This window comes from Vulpes vulpes, unplaced genomic scaffold, assembly GCF_048418805.1.
Source record: "Vulpes vulpes isolate BD-2025 unplaced genomic scaffold, VulVul3 u000000762, whole genome shotgun sequence".
NCBI lineage: Eukaryota > Metazoa > Chordata > Mammalia > Carnivora > Canidae > Vulpes > Vulpes vulpes.
This window is the reverse complement of record NW_027325806.1, coordinates 1-24,096: the sequence shown is the minus strand read 5'-3', so window position 1 is coordinate 24,096 and position 24,096 is coordinate 1. Positions and strand designations below refer to the sequence as shown.

Sequence of the window (24,096 nt, the reverse complement as noted above, 5' to 3'; positions counted from 1 at the left end):
AAGTTTGGTTTGTAATTCCACATTTTGTTTTCTACATAATTTAAAAAAACTGGTGAATTAAAAAAATATCAACTTATGGTTTTGGATATACAGCATATAAAGATGTAATTTTGTGACATCAGCACCTGAAAGGAATAGGGATAGAGCTATAAAGGAGCAGAGCTTTCATATAGTATTGACAAATTCAAATTAGCATATTATTATAGTTTCAGGTATAATTTTAAATATAATCCTCATAGTATTCACAAAGAAAATAGCTTTAGAATACACACAAGAGGGGGTTAGACAGGACTTTAAATGTTTCACTAAAAGAATCAACTAAACATGAAAGAATATGGTAATGCAAGAAATTAGGGACAAAAAAGCTATAAGACATATTTGATGTAAATCAAATAGCAAAATGACAGAAGTCTTTATCAGTAATTACATTAAATATAAATTGATTAAATTCTCCAATCCAAACATAGAGAATGGCTGAATGGGTTAAAACATGGTTAAACTATCTGCTGTCTATAAGAGACTCACTTTAGATCCAAGACACGAACGTGTGGAAAGTGAAAAGATGGAAAAAACCCTTGCAAATAGTAACCAAAAGAGGAGAGGGTGGCTATAGTAACACTAGAAAAAATAAACTTTAAATGAAAAAAAGGTAATAAAAGTTAAGGGACATTATATATTAATGTTCATACGGCATGATACAAAATTATAAACATTTATATACCTAATAACAATCAAAATATATAAAGCAAGGTTGTCTTCCCTTGGTAATCTAATCTTTCTTCTTGGAAGAAGCCTTAAAGAAATAGTTTTGCAATAATAGTTTGATGCTTTAATACTTCACTCTCAATAATGATTAGAAAAATCAGAAGAGATTTCTCTGGAGAGGGAAGAAGGAAATAGAGGACTTGAACCACACAACTAAACCAGTTACATCTAACAAACATATATATAGAGTTCTCTACCCAACAACAATCATTCTTTTCAACTGTACATGGGATATTTTCCAGGAAATTGGAACCCTTGTGCACTGTTGATCAGAATGCAAATTTGCACAGCCATTGTAGATAAACAGGGAGGTGTGTATGTGTGTGTGTTTTAAGATTTTATTTATTTATTCATGACAGACACACAGAGAGAGAGAGTGAGAGAGAGAGAGGCAGAGACACAGGCAGAGGGAGACGCAGGCTCCTTGCAGGAAGCCCGATGCAGGACTTGATCCCAGGACTCCGAGATCTTGCCCTGGACCGAAGGCAGGTACTAAACCACTGAGACACCCAGGGATCCCCTCAAGATGGTCAATTTTAATATATCATGTATATTTTACCACAATTTTAAACTGGAAAAAATGATTATTTACCGTTAAAGCAAAAATAATAACAATGTGGTGTGGAGTTTATAACATATGGGGAAATAAATGTGTGACAACAATAACAAATGGCCATGAGGATAGAAATGGAAGTATACTATTATAAGGTTCTCACACTTTACATGAAATGGTTTAATATTACTTGAAGTGTTGAAACGTTAAACATATATACCATCAACCTGCAATCACTAAAATAAGTATTTATAGTTAATTGGTGAACAAAAGTGATATGTGAATTCATAAAAATATCCAATTAGTATAAATTAAAGAGAAGAAAAAGGCAACAAAGAACACATGGAAAAATGGAAACAAAAATAGTAAGATTTAAACCTTGAATGGTTAAACATAACACTACTGTGTTATCTGAGACATATACCTGAGAGGAAAAAAAAAGCAATACCTATACAAAGATTTATATGCAAATTGTTTGTAGTTTTATTCATAATATTCATAATATTATTATTCATAATATCTTAAAACTGAGGGGCACTTGGGTAGCTCAGCGGTTGAGCATCTGTCTTTGGGTGAGGTCATGATCCTGGGTTCTTGGGATCAAGTCCCACATCAGGGTCCCCCCAGGGAATCTGCTTCTCCCTCTGCTCATGTCTCTGCCTCTCTCTCTCTGTGTGTGTCTCTCATGAATAAATAAAATCTTAAAAAAAATAAGACACACACAAAAAAGCATATACTATAGGATCTAACTAAAGAAAATTTTAGAAAATTCAAACCAATAAAAGATGTCAGAAATAAAATCAGTTATTGCCTAGGAAAGATTGGAGGTAGCTTGGTTGGGAACTGTGATTACCAAGGGAAGACACAAATTTTTGTAGGTTATGGAGATGGGTTCAATATCCTGATTGTATTAATTGTTTCACAGGTTTATATATTGTCACAACTTACCAAATTCTAACTATAAATTAGACTTTATTGTAGTTAATTACATCTCAAAAAATAAAACTAGCATAAAGGCTGAAACAGAGACATTAGCAATCCCATTTTAAACAACAAATATAAAGATTAAAAAATTACCTTTTATTATAAGACATAGTTTACATATGTTTTCTCTAACTAGAATTCCTATATGCAACATTCCAGAGAAGCTGTGTTAAAAGACACTGTGTTAAGAAGTAATGTCTAAAAATTTGTCAGTCTATACCATCTGTACCCATTGTATAAACATCTTTCTGTTAGATAACTTGAAGATTTATTATGGAAGCAGCAAATATAGTGCATGTTCACCAAAAATGTATCACATACTGTAGGAGAAGACACAGGCCATTGTATATCAACTAATTGGTCATGGAAAAACTATATATATTAAAAACAAAAAACTTCAACACATTAAGTCAATCATACTTTTGGAACAAGACACATTATTGGTTTCATTTTAAAATTTAGGAGATCCGTGGGTGTAAAATTCATACAATAGTGTTTCTTGTGATTCCTTTTAAAAATGCAAATATCTCCTAGGCCTGCAAATTTCCTGAAATTCAACACCTTCTGCTCTGTTGAAATACACAGATATGTTCATCTTTAATTAATAGCTCACTACAGACTGAAATTTAGTACCCTTCAATTATTATGGTTTGATTTAGAGAAACAATACTTAATTTTTTTTTTTATAGTCAAACTTATGGGCACCTGGGTGGCTCAGTCAGTTAAGCGACCTACTTTTGATCTCAGTTTAGGTTTTGATCTCAGGGTTGTGAGTTCCAGCCCTGTGTTGGGCTCCATGCTGGGTGTGGAGCCTACTTAAAAAGAAATAAAATAAAACAAAAATCAATCAATCAATAAACAGTCAAATGTATTATATTAGTGGTATATGTTATTAAAACTACCTCTCAGAATGCATGGGTTGGAAAGATAATGAAAATGTTTCCCAGTTTGGGAATTACCTCCTTGTCATACGTCAAAAAGTTATTAGAATTAATTATTAATATTAATATTAATCAATTAATATTTACTTCCATCACTTTGTTCATATCTGCATAAGTCCCTATATTGCAGATACCTTATGTAGTCTTAATCTATATCTATACCTGTATGTAACCAAGTGTGCTGGAAATCTGAGACAAAAGAATAGCTTAAAATGGATGAGCATATTTTAGTCTATATGAAATTTACTATCAATTGAGACGATAGGTCTTAATTGATTTTAGTTATGTGTGTATGGGGGAGAGTGTAGGTAAAGGAAACATTAATTGTATCTTTGCCTCAAATTCTGACTCAATAGAAACTTGAATTTTTCATTTTAAATGTTATTTGTTTAACTATGTTAAGTTTATTTTTACCTGAGAAACTTAGGAATCACAGAGACACAAAGATAGTAGTGATCCCATTCTAAATAGTGTGGATATAAAATCTTTTCCTTATGGTGCTAGTTTGTACAGCTCATTTCCATGCCCTGTTACTCACTAATGCTATTATAGTTAAATTGGAATCTTTCTAGTGACAATCACACTACATGAAATGTTTCCTTGTAATTATATTAGAAGAAGATATGTTGTGAAAACTGTTAGCTTGACTAGTTAAAACTTGTAAAATGTATGTTATTCTTGCACTTAGCTACATATTTTTGGAAGAAAAAAAAGTATATACAGTGTTCCTTGGCACCTGTGCGTATGTGTGCTCTCTCTAAAACAAACAAACAAACAAATAAATAAATAAATTATTTTTAAAAAAGAATCTCTGATTTGTAGCCAATTCCAGCAAAAATGTGGGTAACCTGGGGACCCACTACTTGTGATTGGTGTTTGAGGTGGGACAGTCTGAAGCTTTAATCATTGGGGTCTGCATACTGATCCTGGGTAGTTAGTAACGGAATTAAAATAAATTGTAGGACATGTAATTGGTATCTGCAGAAAATTGGAGAATTTCTTGGTGTAGAAAATCTACATATTTGGTGTCTAAAGTGTTGCCAAGAGAGAAACAATTTTCTTTTAAAGTCAAAATATACTCCCATAAACCTGGAATTCCCCAGAAAATACATTGTCTCCATAAGGATGAAATAGGAATTATGCCTCCCCTGCCACACTATGGAAATGAAAAATGTCTGGATTCTTTATCATTGAGTGAGGGCAGAAAATAATTCTAAAATAAGCAGAACGCACTGTATTTATAACCAAGTGCCATTTTACATATATGCAAGTTTGTTTTGGACATAGATATTATTCTTTTTTCATGATGCCATAATGAGGTCATACATTATGGTTGCATATTTGTTTAAAAAGGTTGTAAGCTTCCAGAAGGTGGGGATAGTAGCGTTGAATTTCTCTCATTATCTTCCTGCTGCTGGGTCCAGAGCAAATGTGCAATAAATGACTTGGGTGAAGAACATGGATTATTTGTGCCAGAAGGAGCAGTAGTGTTTGGGGGAAAGGTCATGGCCGAATGCCCTTATGGATTTTGCTTATCTTGGGCAAGGGATGTTAGAATAATTGTAAAATATGGAGAAATTCCTTTTCACTCTGGAAATTTGGGTTATTTTGTGTGCAGAGACCGATATCCTGATGGCTGAGTTATAACTAGAAGAAAAACACTGAATGTGGTTGGGGACAGCCATTTCTCTTTCTTTTATGGGAAGAAATTATGGTTATTACCTGAGATTTCATAGCCATGAATAGAGTACTGATAGAAAGATTCTGAAGTATCTCAGATTTTTCTAGGTATTGTTCTAATCCAAAGAATCAAGGGTTCATAGGTAGTATGAATTAGGAAGCATACAGTTATAATGTTAAGGATTAAACAAACACAAAGACAATGACTCTGAATCCAGACTGCCTAGATTCATATACCAACTCAGCATTTTTTAAAGACTTTATTTATTTATTTATTTAATTATTTGACAGAGAGAGAGAGAGAGAGAGAGAGCACAAGCAGGAGGAGTGGTAGGCAGAGGCAGAAGGAGAGAGAGAGGGAGAAGCAGACTCCCTGCTGGACAAGGAGACTAATGCAGGGTTCCATCCCAACCCTGAGATCATGACCTGGGCTGAAGGCAGACGCTTAACCAACTGAGCCACTCAGGCACCCCTAGCCACTCAGTTGCCCCCCAACTCAGCTTTAACTAGCTGTATAACTTGGAGATACTATTTCTTTGTCTGTACAATGGGGACACCCACAAATTTCACCTCATACAATCATTGACAATATAAGTGAGTTAATTTAGATAAAGTGTGTTTAGGTCATATCTTGACACAATATTACCATATTAATATTATCTCTCTGCTTTCTTACCTGGACACCAGTAAGCTGAGGGGAAGGGAATATACTATTCAACTCTACCTGTTCCACAGCTCTAAAGGCTGCAACATAATAATAACAATAAAAATGATAATAAAATTTATTAACATCTTGTATATCAGTCGCTGTAATTTTATATTTATTTCTTTCCCTTATTACAATGAGGATAGTAACATCAATATGTCCATCTTACAAAGAAACTTATCATTAAAGAAACTTATTACCTTGCTTAAAAACAAACAAATAATAAGCAATGATGTTAAATTCCGGCTTAGTCTAACTTCTGAGTACTCTTTTAAAACCAGTTATGCCATCTTAAAAGGAGAAGAATTTGATAAAACATGCATTGGATAGATGAAAGAACAAATGAATTTCAAAAAAAAACCACATCATCTCTTTTCACAATAAATTTACTTTATGGATATGTTTAGTAATGATAATGACTTCACATTCATTTCAGCACTGGTAAATGTGTTTTTTTTCAGTATCTTTTAAAGGTACTACAGCAAAGTGGTCTCCATAAGGCAAAATAAAATGTGGTGCCCTGGTATCTGTTTCTTTAATTGAGCTTTTAAAATATATATCATTTGAATGAAATTATAATGATTTCATTAACCTATTTTGCCCTTTCTCAAATATACTGACTATAAATGTGATAGGAAATTACAACTGCCCATTGCTGGAAGAAAGCAATCAAGCTAGATTGACCAATATGATTATTACATGCCTGTCTGACAACTTTTTCCCCCTAGATACTGAAGCTGAAGTTGGCAGACCATATAAATATCTATTTGTCTATTTATGAAAAAATTAAATCAGGAAAACTCAGGATCAAAATTTTAATTAATCAGTTTTACAGAAGGAAATCTCAAATTTTTAGTTCTTAGGGATTTCCATTTTAATAGTAATTATAAAACATTCTGGCTTAGTTTGTTATACAGAGGTGATGGATATACATTCAGTGATTTTCAACGGGAAGCTTAAAATGCATTCCCAAATACCAAAATGTTTTACTGTGAAATAATTTTAAAATTTAGGAGAAAAAGAGACTATTAAGCTCTTAAAGGTGTTTAGGTTCATTTGCTAGATACCATATAAGCCAGATGCTATATGAGATATAAGGACTTGCGGATTTAGTAATTTTCTCATCTTTCAAATGTGAAGAAGTGTTGTTAGATATGCCGACATATAGATACCCAGAGGAAAAAAAGAAACAAAAAGCGATGTGGTACTGGAGAGGAGGAAAATAAAATAGCAATCAAATAAAGAACAAAGATGCACTGCATTGTATAGGGGAATGCAACAAAATATTTTCTCTTTCTCCTTCCACCCCTTCTCACCTCACTCTCTCTCTCTCTCTCTCTCTCTCTCTCTCTCTTTCTCTATCTCTGTTTCTGTCTCTGTCATCTCTCTCTCTCTCTCTCTCTCTCTCTCTCACACACACACACACACACACACACATTCACACTTACACTCTGGATTGTGACCTGTAGTTTAAAAAAAAAAAAAAAAGAAATCTAAAGTGTTTGGCTGCTGGCACAGAAGCCCCATTTATAGGTGTAGTCTTTTAGGAATAGAGATTACAGAGAATCATACATCAGAAAATGAAAAATTTTCTTTCCAAAAAATCATTGATCATTTTATTATATATATATAACTATTTAATTCACCCTACAGGCCATTTTTTCAAATAATTGCTACTTTTGCCCTTGCTTTCCAACATTATTCACTCATTTTACCCATTTGAGAAAAATCCTCCCCTTAATGAAATATATCTCAAAACAGCTAGCATAAAAGACAAAAGAGTAGTTAGAATATTGAGATTGGCTTATTTTTGTGGGTTGAAAGGATTTTCAACCCACAAAAAAGGGCTTGTTTTCAAATAGGTAGTCTCTACATACATACCTGTGAACAGGATCTAAATACCTCCTATTTAAATAATTTATTATTTGGTTAATGACTGAAAAAGAAATTACTTGTCTTCGTCCAGTAAAAAGTTATGCTCTGAATTAGTATGATGTCTTCTTGTTCAAACCACACATAAATACACAGAGACCTTGATTTTTGCTGAAGATGTGTCCTGAGATTTGATGTATAAACCCATAGTTTGCCCCCCTTTTGGTCTTTCCTGGCACTTGGAGTCCCCATCATATTTTAATATGCTTTATATTCCAATTAGCAGTCCGCTTAAAAATCAGGTTGAAAATTTCTTGTTTATGGGAAGGGACTTTTGTTTTCTCTGTAACACCATTAAGAATTAGAACTGCTGTTTGAAATAGCAGGAATAGACAAAAAAATCCATTGATATAATATTGGACGACGTCTTTCCATAGAATGCTTATTACAAATGATAAACAGGCCTTACCAGGAAGTCCAGGTCATTTAACTTTCTCAAATTATAATTATAATTACCTGTATTTTGAGTGACAGGACCAGGTATCTAGAACCTCAGAGAAGATGCTGTTTTCTCTCTCTCTCTTTTTTTTTCCCCATACCAACAAATTTAAGGGCAGTTTTGAAATAAGACATGTTAATTCTGGAAACGACAATATCACTCTCCAATTTTCTTACAATGCTGGTGCTTTCCTTCCCAGTGTCCAGTAAATTTCCTCAGATCCCTACACTGGGAATAATTAGAATACATATCTCTGTAATCCACATTCCAAGAAGCAAACTCAGAGCAAATCACAATTTTTCTTTTTGCAGAGTAACTTAGTTTATGTTTGTGAGGGGGAAAAAACAATAAGCATAAACTTACCTGTATCAACACATGATTGATTAATAACCTCAAACCCTTTCTGTTTATTTGTATTGGAAAATTGGGTACACGCTAACCATAATAATTTTTTTCTTGGTGAAATTCCAAACACTACTTTGAGTTATAAATAATTTTATGCAAGCAGATGTAGAACTTTTTTTCTTTCTTTCTTTAGTTAACTCTGAGTCTGGGGAGTTCTGCTCAGGAGTGAATTAGCAATTTTGCTTCCATCAGAACCACTTCTCTGCAGAGGTTTATTCTCCAAATAAACCTTTTTTTCCACTTAAAGTCTCCCTAGCAGCCACAAACCCTGTGGCTTCCAAATTTTGCACCTTCTAAGATTTTTCCACCAGCCTTCCTTTCCACTCTCATCTTCATCCCACACCTTTCTTTCATGAAATACCTTCCACTTAATTCACCAGACAATTGTAGAAAATTTTGCTGACCCGGAGTCACTGAAAGCCCAGAAACCAATATGTGGAACACAGGAACCTATATATATGCCTAGGACTTCAGAGTAAGGAGCTTAGGTGGTTCATCAATGAGGAATAGTTATATAAGAATACATATTAAATATACAGAGACAAAGATAAAAATAGAGGGCAGCCTGGGTGGCTCAGCGGTTTAGTGCCTCCTTCAGCCCAGGGTGTGATCCTGGAGACCCGGGAGGGAGTCGATGTCAGGCTCCCTGCCTGGAGCCTGCTTCTCCCTCTGCCTGTGTCTCTGCCTCTCTCTCTCTGTGTGTGTGTCTCATAAATACATAAATAAAATATTTAAAAGAGAGAGAGAGAGAATAGAGATATACTATAGAGATTTATGTACTATATATAAAGAAAAAGATATATGTGCCAGTAGGAATTTGTTTGAAAAGTGTAAATGGAAGAAAAAAAAAAGAAAAGAAAAGTGTAAATGGGCAAACTCTCCCTTAGTTTTTAAATTTTGTTTTGTTGTTGTTTAAAACAGTTTTAATTGTGCCCATTGTTCACAAGAGCGTGAAGAAATTGACACTCATGTTTAACAGCTGGTTTGAAAAAAAGTTCAAATTTTTCTGTAGTGTGATTTAGGAATATAAATACCAATGTATATTAGAAATCAGAAAACTGTGCAAAATATCATATGTAACAATTAGACTTCTAGGGACTCCTCACAAGAAGAATTTACAGATATGTTCACGTTCACCTCAAGTATGCTTAATACAACATTTTTATAGTAGTGAAATGTTGACAGTGATGTAAATACCCAACACAGAGAAATTATTAAATTAATAGTACACATGTACACATATACACACATGTACTGGAAAAATATATAGCTATTAAAATGGCATTATAGAAGACTACTAAATGATTAAGAAACTGTTCATGATCTATAAGATGACAAAGGGTCCTTAAATTATATATATATATAACAAGATATACACATGTGTGCATATGCATATATGTATATATACAAAATTAAACCTGGAATGAAGCCCACAAAAATGTTAATAATTTATCCCTGAGGTATGATAGTTTTGTTTTGTTTTGTTTTTGGTGAGAATATTTAAATTCTAATGTCTTAGCAATTTTCAATTATGTAACAGTGTTGTTGTCTATAGTTACCATGTTTCACATTAGATCCTCAGACTTCTTTTATCTTGTAGCTGAAAGTTTGTACCCTTTAACTAAGTTCTCCCTCTTTTCCCTCTTACCAGAGATGGATCCATCTCTGGCAACTGCTTTTCTACTATCTGTTTCTATGAGTTTTGTGTTTCTGTGTTTTGGATTTTTTGTTTGTTTTTCTTTTTAGATTTCACACATACATAATATCATGCAGTATTTGTTTTTTTCTGTCTGGCTTATTTCAGTTAGCATAAGCCCTCAAGATCCATATTGTCTTCAATGCCAGAATTTCCTTCTTTCCCATGGCAGAATAATATTTCATCATGTGTTTATATATATATCACATCTTTTTTTAATCCATTTGTCCATTAAGTGACACATATTATTTCCATATCTTGCCTGTTGTAAATAATGCTATTTTCATTTCCTTTGGATATGTACCCCAAAGTAGGATTGCAGGATCATATGATAGTTCTATTTTTAACTTATTATGGAAAGTCCATACTGGTTTCCTTAGTGGCTATAGATAATTATATAGATAAATATATAAATTCTTTGTTGAGTGAATGAATGAATACAAAACTAATGGAATAATTTAATGAAAAGTAAATGTTCAGGGTTAATTATAGTTATATTGCCTGATCTGTGCATACCACCCTCTCCCTTTATTCACTCCTGAATACAAAATTCTTCTATCACTCCATGTCTCTCATAGTGTTTAACACAATGCCAGAATGGTGTAAGGTGGAAAATCGAAGCCTATTTATAAGGTGGGATTCCCTCTATGTTAAGAAGTTCTGTGTATATGATACCTATGTGTTTTACACCAACAAACATGTTAAAAAGTAACATCTATTATCATAAATTGAATTCACTGCAGTTTTTACCACTTTTCCCTTAATACTCTTCTAATTATTATTTTTTATTTTTATGTTATAATTTCTCTGGTCAGCCCTTCTAGTGAATGATTTTGTCTTCTAGCACAGTATTTTTCTACCTAGTGGTGGTAAAGAAAGTTTTATTTCCTGATTTATCTTCAAATGCAGACCAATAATTACATAAAATACAATAAGAATTTTTAGAAAGAAATGTTAAAAAAAGACATGCCAAATAAAAACCCAAGCTTTTATATTTCATTCTAAATATAGGAATCCACTTCCATAAATAAGGAGTCCATAGGCAAAAGTGATGATAAGGGAGATTAATAACTATTTTTTCATGGAAATCTTGATAGATCTCTTTGAAACTCAGTGTTTTCACCTGCAACATGGGAATTAAGATAACTAGACTGAAGGATTATTAAAAACATCAAACAACTCACGTAAAATATCATGTAAGCAGGTTATCATGTATGCATGTTTGTGTATGTGACATCATTACGATTATTTATTTTCATTACTTGAGCCGTCTGATTCTCAAGCACTTCATAGTGTGTTCCCTGGTCTCCTCCACTCCTGGTTCCCTCAGGCAGAACATTATATATATTTTAACCAGAAGTTTCTTTTCTTTCCAAAAAGACCACTTTATTTTGACTCTGTTCTACTACTTCCCTTAGATGTTTGAAAACTGTTTTTAATATCTTCATCCTCAAGCTCATCAATTTCTGTTTTATACAGAGAGATTTCCTTTGTTATTTCTAAGTAGGATACTTTCTTGGTTTTGCTTTTTTAAGTGGCTTTTTATACTCCTATGCTGTCATATACTGTACTTCACCATATCCTTTTCAAGATTTCCCTTTTTCTTCCTTCAAAAATTTATCTTCCGGAAAGCATTCCTATCTGCTCATGCTTTCACATGAGTTAGTGAAATGTGAAATTTGTTCCCCAAAGTAATGTTCCAGTTCACTTTGACACAGGAAAATACAACAATAAACTGTAATTGTTCTCCTGTAAACAGGTACGTAACCCTCCGTTAAGCTGCTCCTGTGTGTGCAATGGAACTTGAAGTAGCGTGAGTAACCTGCTTGTGAGGAGACCACATAGAACTAAGACACACACACAAAAATGATCCCTGGAAGCTCTTTGTTCAGCCTTGCTCTACTTTCTAATAGTGGATTTTGCCTTCATTTCATTTGCTTTTCTTCTCCACGTTTTGTTTTGCACCACAGTCCTCTCTAAAGAGTGCAAGCCAGTAGTTCTCCTTGAGTCAGTCTCTCTGCATGGTCACATTCCACAGTGCCACTTTTGCATCTGGTAGCACATTTATGGTTTTGCTACTTTGATCTGTTTAATTGTACTTCCTACTGTTCTCTAGAGAACTCTCTTCGTATCTGTCTACAACCTGTGCTCCTCCTGTAAAAAGCAATGTCAGCTGCATTAAATAAAATTCATTTTTGAGTGTATATTAGAGTCCCAGTTTCACTTGTGTATTTTACTTTCCTGGAAGTACCTGAGAATCTCCTTGTAAAAAAGTCTCCAGGCCATATATACAGACAGAAGCTATAAAAGCAGGCTTGTCTCATTTCTCTGGCACCTTGCACTATACACCCTTCACACACAATCCCCCACCACTGCGTATGGGCTGCTGATGGGGTTGCTGGGAAATGTCTTCACATATTTCATCAGTGTTCAGACAGATGGTCTTAAACAGAAACTGTTTGTGTTGTTGTTTTCCTAATCAAACATTTGCTTCATAGAAATAAAATTAATATTCTTCCCACTTTCCTCTTAAAGCATGGTATCTCTTCAAATTCCTCAACCCAATAGCTTTTCTCCTTGCTACCGTTGTGCCTATCATATGTTTTATGCTATGCTTAGAAAATTCTTGAAATCAAGGTCCAGTTTCATTGTCTACAACTTTTAGTCTTTCAATTTTCAAAAATTACCAAGGCGAGATTCTGTTTGCAATTACTATTTTTAAATAGTGTAGTAAATCATATGTAAGATGTGCTTAAATATGTAAAACATTTCTTTAGAGTACTTACTTCCTTGAACTTAGTTCTTGAGCTGATCATTTCCAATAAATAAGCAAGTGCTTATTATTTTGTTGCCACCTTGCATCAGCTCAGACTCCTTCTTTCCTATTTCTGAAGTTCCTTTATAAATATTGCTACCATCATTTAGGGAGCACAAGTATCACCATTGTTTTTCTTTAGTGCCAACTTAAACTGCAACTTTTTTTTTCCTTTTACTCTCCATACTCTATCTCTGCACAACCTCAGATGTCTGTAGGAAGTGTCTTTGTTCTTGTCTGTTTTTCTCTTCTCTCACCATCCTATCTTTACAGACCTGTTATTTCCATTTGGATTACTGCTTCCATGTCCTCACCCTGACTTTCTCAGTCTATGTACTCCTTTAAAGATTTCTGCAGCTATTTTACTCTTTAAAGCTGTTGGCTTGATTCCTTCCCTGGGGAATTTTCTTTATATCATTTTTAAAAATATGAGCCACCACTTTGTGACAGCTGGAAAGGTGAACAGGAATTCTCTATTCTTGATTATTCCTCTTATATTTTTAAAAATTTCTTCTTCTCATAGGGACATTCTCAGCCTCCAAATACCTCTGCCAAATTTCTCAGCTGTTGAGAGATTAATTTCAGCTATTACCATAGCAGGATCAGAAAAACTAACATCTTTCACATTGCATTATAGAACCTCTATTTTCCCTTGTGTGTGTGTATGTATATGTATATGTATATATGTGTGTGTGTATATATATATATATATATATATATATATATATATATATATATTAAAAAAATCTATCAGCTCCTATCATTTTTCCAGGGATCTTTTTGGTAATACAACTATAAATGTGTGTATGTAAGTTAGCATCATTTGATCTCATATTGAAGATTGGCTTACACTTTGATTTTATTGCCAAGTATCTTGGAGTCAGAAAAACCTCAAACACTAGCCCCAGAGGGAAGGGTGGAAGTAAGCTCTGGTGGCAGTTTAATGAATGTTTACCCTTTTGAATCAAAGAGTAGTAATCCTTCCCCCCATTGATATTATCACTTACTATAGATAAGCATTTCCATTCTGTGTCTCTAATTTTCCTGCCCTCAGTCTTACCCACTGATTTATAGAATACATTATTTGCTACAATTATCATCCCATACAATGTTGCTTCTGACCAAGGCATTCACTTTACAACAAAAGAGTAAAGCAAAGGACTCATACCCAAGGGAATCACTCACCTTGTTGGGTGCCTCATTACCCAGAAGCAGTTGGTCCAGTTATATAGTGGAATGGCTTATAGAAAATACCTGGTAGAATTGAAGAAATGTTCTAAATTTTTTTTTATTTATGACCACAAATGTTTTTTTCTGTCTTAGAAAACAGATTGGAAACTCAATGGTTGAAAGTGAGAATGACTCCTTTCATTATAATCCCTCAGAACACCCTCAAAAATGATTTTGTCTCCCCTCCCTATAATTTACTGCTTTGATGGTTTACAGGTGTTCGTTTCCAAAGGCGGAATTGTTTTACAAGGGCACAGTGATGGTTTCAATGAACTCGAAATTAAAAACAAAACAAAGAAAAAAAACCTTACTCTTACTGAGTTTCTAATGCAACCAAATTAATAGGTAAAGGCCAACTGTTTGTAGTTACAATCTTAATAGTAAGGTGCAATATAATTTCTGCTACACAGTAGAAGCAGAGAGGATTATGTTTGTCCAACTCATGGGTTCTCAAGGCCACAGCAATCAAATATCAAACATAGCATGATATTTAAGGAGTCAAAGTTTGAATCACCTTACTAAGCAGAGTATCACAAACTTTTGAGGCACTGACTGAGTATAAATGGAACATAGCGTGGAAAGTGAAAGAAACAAGTTTTAAATAGCAACTAAATACCAGTTGTTAAACAAAGACTAGACAAATAATCATATTGTCTTCATTGTTCTGTATCTTATCAGTTGCCTTTTTTAAAGCTTTTCTTTTCTCAGCACGCCATGACTACATTGGTCAGTAGAACTTGCGATTCTTGATCTCAGGATTGTGAGTTCAAGCTCCATACTGGGTATGGAGTATACAATAAATAAATAAACAAGTAAATAATATGAATTTAAAAAGTGAAGACTTTCTTTTTTTCTGCACAATTTTTATAAAGGGTTGAGGGAATGACTTATTAATCAGTCTTTACAGGTTATAGAAGGGGGTTTGTGATTACACTAGAAAAGAAATAAAGACTATCTAATGCTATATATAGTATAACATATGATGAGGATTTCAGGAAAAGAGCAAACACATTGTCACTTGCACATCATCTTTGTCAGTCACATGATCTTGTTGCCATTGTTTGGGAGATAAGCTTGAATAGAAGGCTGTGTACTGGCACTGAGGAAAAGGATTGTTGGTACTCAGAACCATTCTCACCACCTTCCGTGCTCTCTCCTATAGCTTAGAAGCATGTCTAGAACACAAATTTCCCAGGGTGCTTTGTGGCAGGGCTTTGGTTTAGATTATAATAATATGAGTGACTGTTAGATCTGGAAGGCAGAAGTGAAACAGTTCTATTCTTCCTTTTGCAGCAGAAAGCAAAAGCATGGATATGGTGAATGTGAGAATTTTTAGTGTCTGCTGGCCATTAAGAATCATTCTCTTCAGTGTTACAGCCTGCCCTGCAGCAACCAACAGCAGTGACTTCCCGTACCTTTTGAGCAGGGTTGGAAATAGGAACTTCATAATTCCCCCAAAGCTATCAACAAACCTGAGATCTATTGGTGGTATGCCCTGACCTTTTACTTCTCAGTCCTTTCAACAGATTTGTAAGCACTTAATTTGCTGTGCTAAACTCTAAATTGCTTGCAATATTTAAAGAGGTTTATGTTATCCTAATAGAACCATCAATGACAAAAGGTTATACATAAAGTGAATGAGGATTTATAAAGATTTATAAAATAATACTACATGGACTTCTATGCTCATTTAAATAACACTATGCATGTAACAAAATAATTTCTAGTAAATAAAGGGCTCTTAATATCAGTAATCAAATAATATCAATAAATAAAAGGCAAACATCTACAGAGAAATTAGACAAAAGTTGTTAAGAACCAGTACTTAAGAATGCGGTCATTGCTATCCCCTGCTAATTTCTTCTCTGAAAATCCAACTCAACAAAAATAGGCCAAAAAGCAAACCAAAAAAAAAAAAAAAAAAAAAAAAAACCTCACAGAAAGAAACAACAACAAAACCAACAAAGGGGAATAGATAAAGCATCCATATAATGTTACTTTAAGAAAAGGGGTAATAAAAAAAAAAAAAGAAAAGGGGTAATAGGAAAACTTCCCAACAGAGAAAAAACATGGAAGAAAACCGAGACATTAAAGCAGATAAAATTTGAATCCAACACTCCCAACATTAACACAAAAATATTAAATATGTAATCACAACTTTTACAAAAAAAAAAAAAAAACACTAAGCACACAGGAAAGAATGGCCAGTAAAGAGGAAGATAAATAGGAAGAAAAGAAACAGAACAGTAGGATACATAGAAAAGTGAAATGAGAAAAATTAACAAAAGGAAACTAAATTCAAATAAGTAGTGAACAAGTAGTAAAGAAAAGACAGGAACCAAATATATAACATGTGCAAAACTGAATATGTGAAGGAGAAAATGAAATAAACAAATGTTCCGTTGAGTTTATTAGGAAAGATCCATTTGGCTTCTTGGTGAAAAAGAGTATGTCACTTATAAAGGAAAGGAAACAAGACAGATAAATTGAAAATGAAGGTCCAGGTAATCACTTTGGCTGCAATATTCATTGATAGAAGATCAACACTTGCAAAGAGACTCAAGGAAAGAAAATATGATACAAGGATCTTATATCCAGCAAAGTCATCTTCCAAGTATAAAGTATATAGACAAAACAGTTTTTACCGTAAAATAGCAGGATACATTTTTCATACAAGCCTTTCTGGAAGAAAGGCTATAGTTAGGTAAGAAGTGAATGGAAAGATCCTGGCAAAAGACTATTAGGGAGAATTTATTTATTTACTTATTTTTAGAGATTTTATTTATTTATTTATTCATGAGAGACACAGAGAGAGAGACAGAGGGAGAAGCAGGCTCCGTGCAGGGAGCCTGATAAGGAACTGCAGGATAGTGCCCTGGGCGGAAGGCAGGCGCTAAACCGCTGAGTCACCCAGGGATCCTCCAGTGGAATGAATTTAATATATTCAACTAAAAATTGAAACCATAAAAACCAAGGCAGGAATAGGAATAATAGGATAGAATATAAATATTGGATATTCTGATAATATCAAATGAATAAAGGAAAACAAAATAATTTGGATATTAAAATAATTCTCCTTATTACCTTATGCACAATAGCTTGCAGCCAAAGGACATCTTTTAAAATGACAAATTCGGGCAGCCCCGATGGCACAGCGGTTTAGTGCAGCCTGCAGCTCGGAGTGTGATCCTGGAGACCTGGAATCGAGTCCCACGTCTGGCTCCCTGCGTGGAGCCTGCTTCTTCCTCTGCCTGTGTCTGTGCCTCTCTCTCTCTCTCTGTGTCCCTATGAATAAATAAATTTAAAAAATAAAATGATAAATTCAGGGACAAAAGCATAGATTTCATACAAAGATAAACACAAAAGGAAGATAATATTAAGTGACGGAGCAGAGGAAGGTATGAGGGAGGAAGAGAATGCAAGATTTTTTTCTCATAATGAATACAAAGGGGAGCCTAAATATTTTATTCAAAAGTCTCATTATAAAAATAATCACTTAAAAACTTACTAAATATTAGAGTAGTCATAATATATATGTATAATGTAGCTATATATGTAGATTATATATGTATAATATATCAGAAGATATATATTTATACTCAAACATAAGCACAAATATATACAAAATCTGATATAGCACATCACTTTAGAGTCACGGGAAAGAAGGAGGGAAAGGAGGAGGAGGAAAAAAGGGGGAAGAAGGAGGAAAGGGAGAGGAGAAAAATGGGGAAGAAGAGGAGAAAGAAAACAGATTAATTCCATAAATATTTTTTTTTTTATAATTGAGCTTTAATGAATAGTAGGAAACAATTCAGCATTGCTTCCACTCTCCAAGGGTAGGTTTTCTTTGTTATAAATATTGTTAAATGTTTCCCCAGGCAAGTGAAATATTTTAATGTAGAACTATAGACAAAATATAAATGAATATTGGAGGATATGTATCAATGATGAGTTTGAGAACTTGAAAATCTTTTACCTTAATATTGTCTCTCCGAATTAATTATTTAATGAATATTTTATTATTATCATAAAGAAAAAGAACTGTGTTGGAAAGGGACAGGGAAGGCAATTAGCTGTATGTGATTATTTAAAAAAGAGCAAGTGGTAGGAACATGTGAAGGTATCTTTTTATTTTGATTATTTTCACATATCTGGTTACAGAAACTATCATCTTTTCAGTGCTTCAAAATGCACTAGAATATTAGTTACTGTATACAGGCAGGATTATTTTTTTACTTGTTTGTCTTGTTTTTACAGTTTGCTGCCTTATTCCTAGCACCTAACACCATACCTGATCTGATATATGGTAGATGCTCATTGATAGTTGTTGAATGAGAGATCATTTTTGGAGAAGTGTTCTTGTATTAATTCTTGTTCGCAAAGCTAATGGAAAAGAAACTATCAGGTTAAAAACTGTTTGCTCCTAATAATTATTTTCATCAAATGAAAACACTTCCAGTCATGAGATCAACACAAGAAAGCATTTCATAGAATAAAACATGCAGCCATAAATATATGGAAAAGTTATAGTCATTGTTTATACACATACTAAAAAAATAACTCTATATTGAGTAGTATGTAACCTAAAATTAGAGAAAATAGCTGACATTTTGCTCAACGAATTATTACTTGCAATAGCCCCAATTGGGGAAACATCTATATTTTCTCATATTCTTAGGGCTTTTGACGTGTGTTGCTAAGTTGCCTATTCACCTATTGATATGTCTACAAGCACCTTACCACATATATTCCCGGAACAACTGTAAATTATTGTGCATTAAAAAATCATTTTCAGTTATGACAGCCTAGTGAACGATATCTGGTTATCAGTTGATCACAATTAACATTGGACTACATAAATGCAATTATTGATTACTTGTATTTCCTCCTTTGAAAGTTTCTAGGCATAACAGCTTTTTTCAGTTTCTCTATTACTATTTTTTCAAATGACCATTTTATCTCTTTTTTGTTTAAGGATATCAGATTTTTATTTCACTATTTTTTGGAAAATTATATTCTCTCACATTTTTTTTGCCTAAGTCTTTTGTTTTGAAATTTTATGATTTTTGACATGCAGAAATCTTATATTTATTTAAGCTAATCTTTATATATGGATATATATACACATATATATTCACACCCTTCAAAAATAATTTGTGCATATTATAATTCTTCAAAATATATCTTTGAGTAATATCTTATTTTAAAATATATTTTGAGACACATACATTATCTACATTTTGCAGTAGGAATTTAATCTCTCCAGCATCATTATTGAAACAAATTGATCCTCTACCTACAGGTGTCAACAGCTGAATATTTGCTTCACTTGCATTTCTTCTGAGGCCTTCTTTGGTGTTCCATTGATTCATTTTTTTGAGAATGTATAGTGCATTGCTCTTACTCATTTTTATTTTTCTGATGTTAGAGATAAAAATATTCAATTGTCATTTGTTAAATAAATCATTACATTCAATGGTTCAAAAATGTTTCAAACTAATTGAGAAGCTGTACATTTAGAATTGTTACTTCCACCCAATCCTCACTCATCTTGAGACCACTACATTACTATGTTTTTGTTATTATATTACTTTTTCTTCACACAAATAAAGCAAACAGGAATATGTACTTATATTTCTTCCTCTTACAAAAAGTTGACAATCCATAGAGAGTGTTCTTCAGGTAACGTAGCATTATAGCCTGCAATTTTTCTGTATCTGTGTGTTTAAACCGCAGTTTATTTAACTTGTTTTTATTTGTGGAAGCTTTAATAGTTTCTAGTCTTCTGCTGTTACAAATGATGTAACAGAGAAACACTTTACAAATGGACTTTATTATTGTGCAGATGTATCTTTACTATAAAACATGCAAGGTAGTACTCATATGTCAAAATTTTCATTACTTAGTCTAACGTATTCATGGTTTTACGTCAGAAAATTTGGAGAGCTGGTATTGGGAGGGCAAGTCTTCTTTATCCTGAGAAAATCTGGCCTTAGCTGCGGCTAAGTTAGAGGAAAATAAAGCATGGAGAATTTACTACAGTTCTGAACTGCCTCTGCTTACAAATGATACATGGCACCTCTTATTATAATCTGTTGGCTGGAATCAAGAACATGCCCACCAACCCAACACTAAAGAAGTAGGTTGAGAAACATTTCAAAGTACATGGAAAATGCAAAATTACTTTCTGTACAATGGTTAAACCAAATAGAACCAAATAGTCCTTTGCTTATTTCTTCCCACACATTCTGCCAAACAGAAGCAAATCTCTATCCAGTAATTGTACCCAATGAGAATCTCATGTATTTTTCAAACTACTAGCATAAAACAGGCACACTCAAGAGGTAACTGGAAAAAGTCTAATGAGAGAGAGTTACACAAGGTGGTATTTATACAGGAGTTGGGATGATTAAGGGAAATGTAAAGAACGGTGAAGCGCCTGCCCTGAACATGAAGCAGCAGCAAGCAATCAATGCGTCTTTTACCCCTTAGACGTGAAGGGATAAAGAAGGGAACGGCTATCAGAACGCTCTTAGAAGTACAGTTGTGTAATGCATGACCAGAAGCTGTGGACAGTAGTAGAGAAATACACATGTTTAAAAACAAAACAATACAAAAACACCACCACCAACAATAAAAAACACACAAACCCTCAAACGAGCAGAGAGAAACACAGAGAAATAAGAAACCTGATATGTATCTCTCTTTCATCTTCCTCTAGCGTCCGATGTGTGCATTCCATGGGCTGATCACAACTAGCAGCAGAGGCAAGACAACCAGATTGATGAAGTCCATGGAGGTCAGCCTCTGCGACACAGCAGGATTGGGATGGGGGGAAGGTAAGTCTGGGATGAGCAAATAGGGAATATCCAGTTCATCACAAACCCTCAGGTAATGTCACATAGTTTCTTCATATGTTCAAATGTGGTTCCTTTGAGTCCGGAGCTCAATGGTCTAAAATGACAGGGCATCAGCTTTCATCTCTCCATAAATTCATGCAGAAAATGCATGGTAGATCAAAGGCAGGATTACTACATTCACTAACAGGCAAATATATCAAGCACTTGTCCACAGAAATTTTGGAATTCCTGCTGGGAAGACAGAGTGAAGCTGTTCTATCCTGGGGAGTTCTCCTTTGTCTCTAGCAAGAGTGCGAGGAGATACATAAAACAAGCAAATGTGATAATGTAGATTCTCTGTGTAATATAAGTGCCTGACATGAAGCTTTTTGTTGTTGATGGTGGTGTTGTATGAGCGGTTGACATTAGGTTTTTTTTATGGCCAGGAAATTTTTATTAAAAGACAGTCATCTTGAATAAATATATTATTAGTTCTGTGACCCAACTACTAGCAAAACAACCAGGCATGGAATTAGGCCACCCCCGCCATGAAGTTTCCTTTCGCAAAAAAGCCTTAGTTAACTGAGATACTTGACAGCTTGAGGGACCCTGCTTTTACATCCCCAACCCTAATTCCTGCTCTTATGCTTTAAATTAGCTGGTGAAAAGTGAACGCATGAAACTCTATAAACACTCCACACTTGAACCCTAATAAAGGCAGAACCCCAAGTTCAGGGTTGTCTGTCTCTCTGTCCGTCCCTTTCTCTCTCCATCTTCTATGTCTCTCACCCCCTTCTCTCTACCTTGCCTTTACTCTGTGCCTTTGGCATGCCATATTCCCTCCAGGACGTGTGAGTTATAAATCTTGTTCTTCGAAGTTCCTTGATGATTTCTTGCCGAAATGTGTCCTATAACCAAAATAAAAATCATATGAGCCAGTGCAGCCACAGTATTAGCAATCTTGAAGATTCACTACAAATCCAGAATAGGCAAAGGTATAGAAACATAAAATAAATGACTGATTGCTTATGGCTTGGAAGGTAGCTGGGATCATAAGGTGGTGAAAGCTAAAGGGTACTGGATTTTTTTTTAAGGTTTTACTATTTTAGAGTAGCTTAGGTTGCCAACAAGACTGAGAGGGAGGGAGAGATCCCATCTCTCCCCCTATATCCCACACACATTATCCCATTATCAACAATCAGCCTACTTTTTTTTTTTCTACCAAAACGGTAAGCTACTTTGACACATCATAATCACCTAAAGTCTATAGTTCACCTTAGGGTTCACTCTTGGTGTTATTCATCCTATGGGTTTGAATGAATATATAATGACATACATACATCATTATTATATCATACAGAGTATTTTCGCTGTTCTAAAAATCCTCTGTGCTCTACCTATTCATTTTTCCAACCACCCCGACCCCAGCTGACTACAGATACTTTTATTGTCTCCAGAGTTTTATCTTTTCCAGAATGTCACATATTTGGAATCATGTAGCCTTCTCTATTTGTTTCTATTTCTTACTAAAATGTTAATATATATGCTAATATACTAGTACTGAAAGTTCTTCATTGTCTTTTTGTGGCTTGATAGCTCATTTATTTTTAGTGCTAGATAAATATTTATTCATTCATTCATTCATCCATTCACTCATTCACTCTTCTACTCAAGGCCATGTTGGTTTTTTCCAACTTTTGGCAAATTAAACTGAAGCTGCTATAAACATACATGTGCCAGTTTTTGTGTGGGCACGATTTTCTATTTATTTGAGTAAATACCAAGGAGAATGTGGCTAGATTATATATTAAGAGTATGTTTAGTTTTGCGAGAAACTTTGAAATTGTCTTCCAAGTGCCTGTTCCACTTTTGATCCTCACCAATAGTGTGTGAAATTTCCTCTTGCTTCCTATCCTTACTAGGACCTGGTGTTGTCAGTGTTCTGGATTTTGGCCATTCTAGTAAGTGTGTGCAGGTATCTCCCTGTTATTTTCATTTTCACTTACCTGATAACATATATTGTGAAGCATTTTTTAATACGTGTATCTGCCATTTGTGTATTATCTTTGGTAAAGTATCAGTTAAGGTCTTTGGCTTATTTTTATTTATTATTATCATTATTTTTAAAGATTTATTTATTTTTATTTTACATAAAGAGAATGTGCAAGCAGGGGGAGGGACAAAGAAAGAGGGAGAGTGAGAATCCTTAAGCAGATTCCCCACTGTGCATGGAGCCAAATGGGAGGCTTGATTCCAGGACCCCAGATTATGACCCACGCCAAAATCAAGAGTCAGATGCTTAACCAACTGAGTCACCCAAGTGCCCCTAACCTATCTTTGGCTTATTTTAAAATCGAGCTGTTTGTTTTCCTATTATTGAGTTTTAAGACTTCTTGGCATATTTAAGGGGCCCCTGAATGCTCAGTCGATTAAGTGACCAATTCTTGGTTTGGCTCAAGTCATAATCACATAGGTAGTGAGGTAGAATGGGAGCCTGGCATTCCTTCCCCACACTGAGCCCCACCTCAGGGTCTGAGCTCAGCAAGGAGTCTTCTTGAGGATTCTCTTCCTTTGCTCCTACCCCCACTCATGCTTCCCATGCATCTTCTTTCACTCTCTTTCTTTCTAAAATAAATAAATAAATCTTGTAAATAAAAAAGAGTTCTTTGTATATTTTGGATAATGGTTTTTTATCAGGTGCATTTTTTGGAAAAAAATATTACCCATTCTGTGGCTTATCTTCTAATTCTCTGGATATTGATTTTCATTGAGCAAAAGCTTTTAAATTTAATGAAATTCAGCTTATCTTTTTTTTTTTCATGGATCTTGCCTTTGGTGGTGTGGTAAAAAGACCTTATGATAGCCAAGGTAATCTAGGTTTTCTCATATACTCTCTTCATGGAGTTTTATACTGTTCTTTTTCACATGTAGGTGAGTTATTTTTTGTAAAGGGTACAAGATTTGTGTCTAGGCCCATGTTTTTGCAGATGATTGCCCAATTTTTCAGCATCATTTTTTGCAGAGACTATCTTTATTGTATTACCTTTTCTCCTTTGTCAAAGATCAGTTGACTGTATTTATGGAGATCTATTTCTGGGATCTCTGTTTTGG

General features: G+C 34.1%; 1 long non-coding RNA gene across 1 annotated transcript; it reads right to left on the bottom strand.

Moving 5' to 3' along the window:
* Nucleotides 1-82: 82 nt before the first annotated feature.
* On the bottom strand, nt 83-23,474 carry LOC140597491 (uncharacterized). The gene is made up of 3 exons (XR_011999310.1): nt 20,836-23,474; nt 17,231-17,431; nt 83-125 (listed from the first exon to the last, which is right to left on the bottom strand). It is a non-coding gene; the product is annotated as an uncharacterized lncRNA (long non-coding RNA).
* Nucleotides 23,475-24,096: the final 622 nt, after the last annotated feature.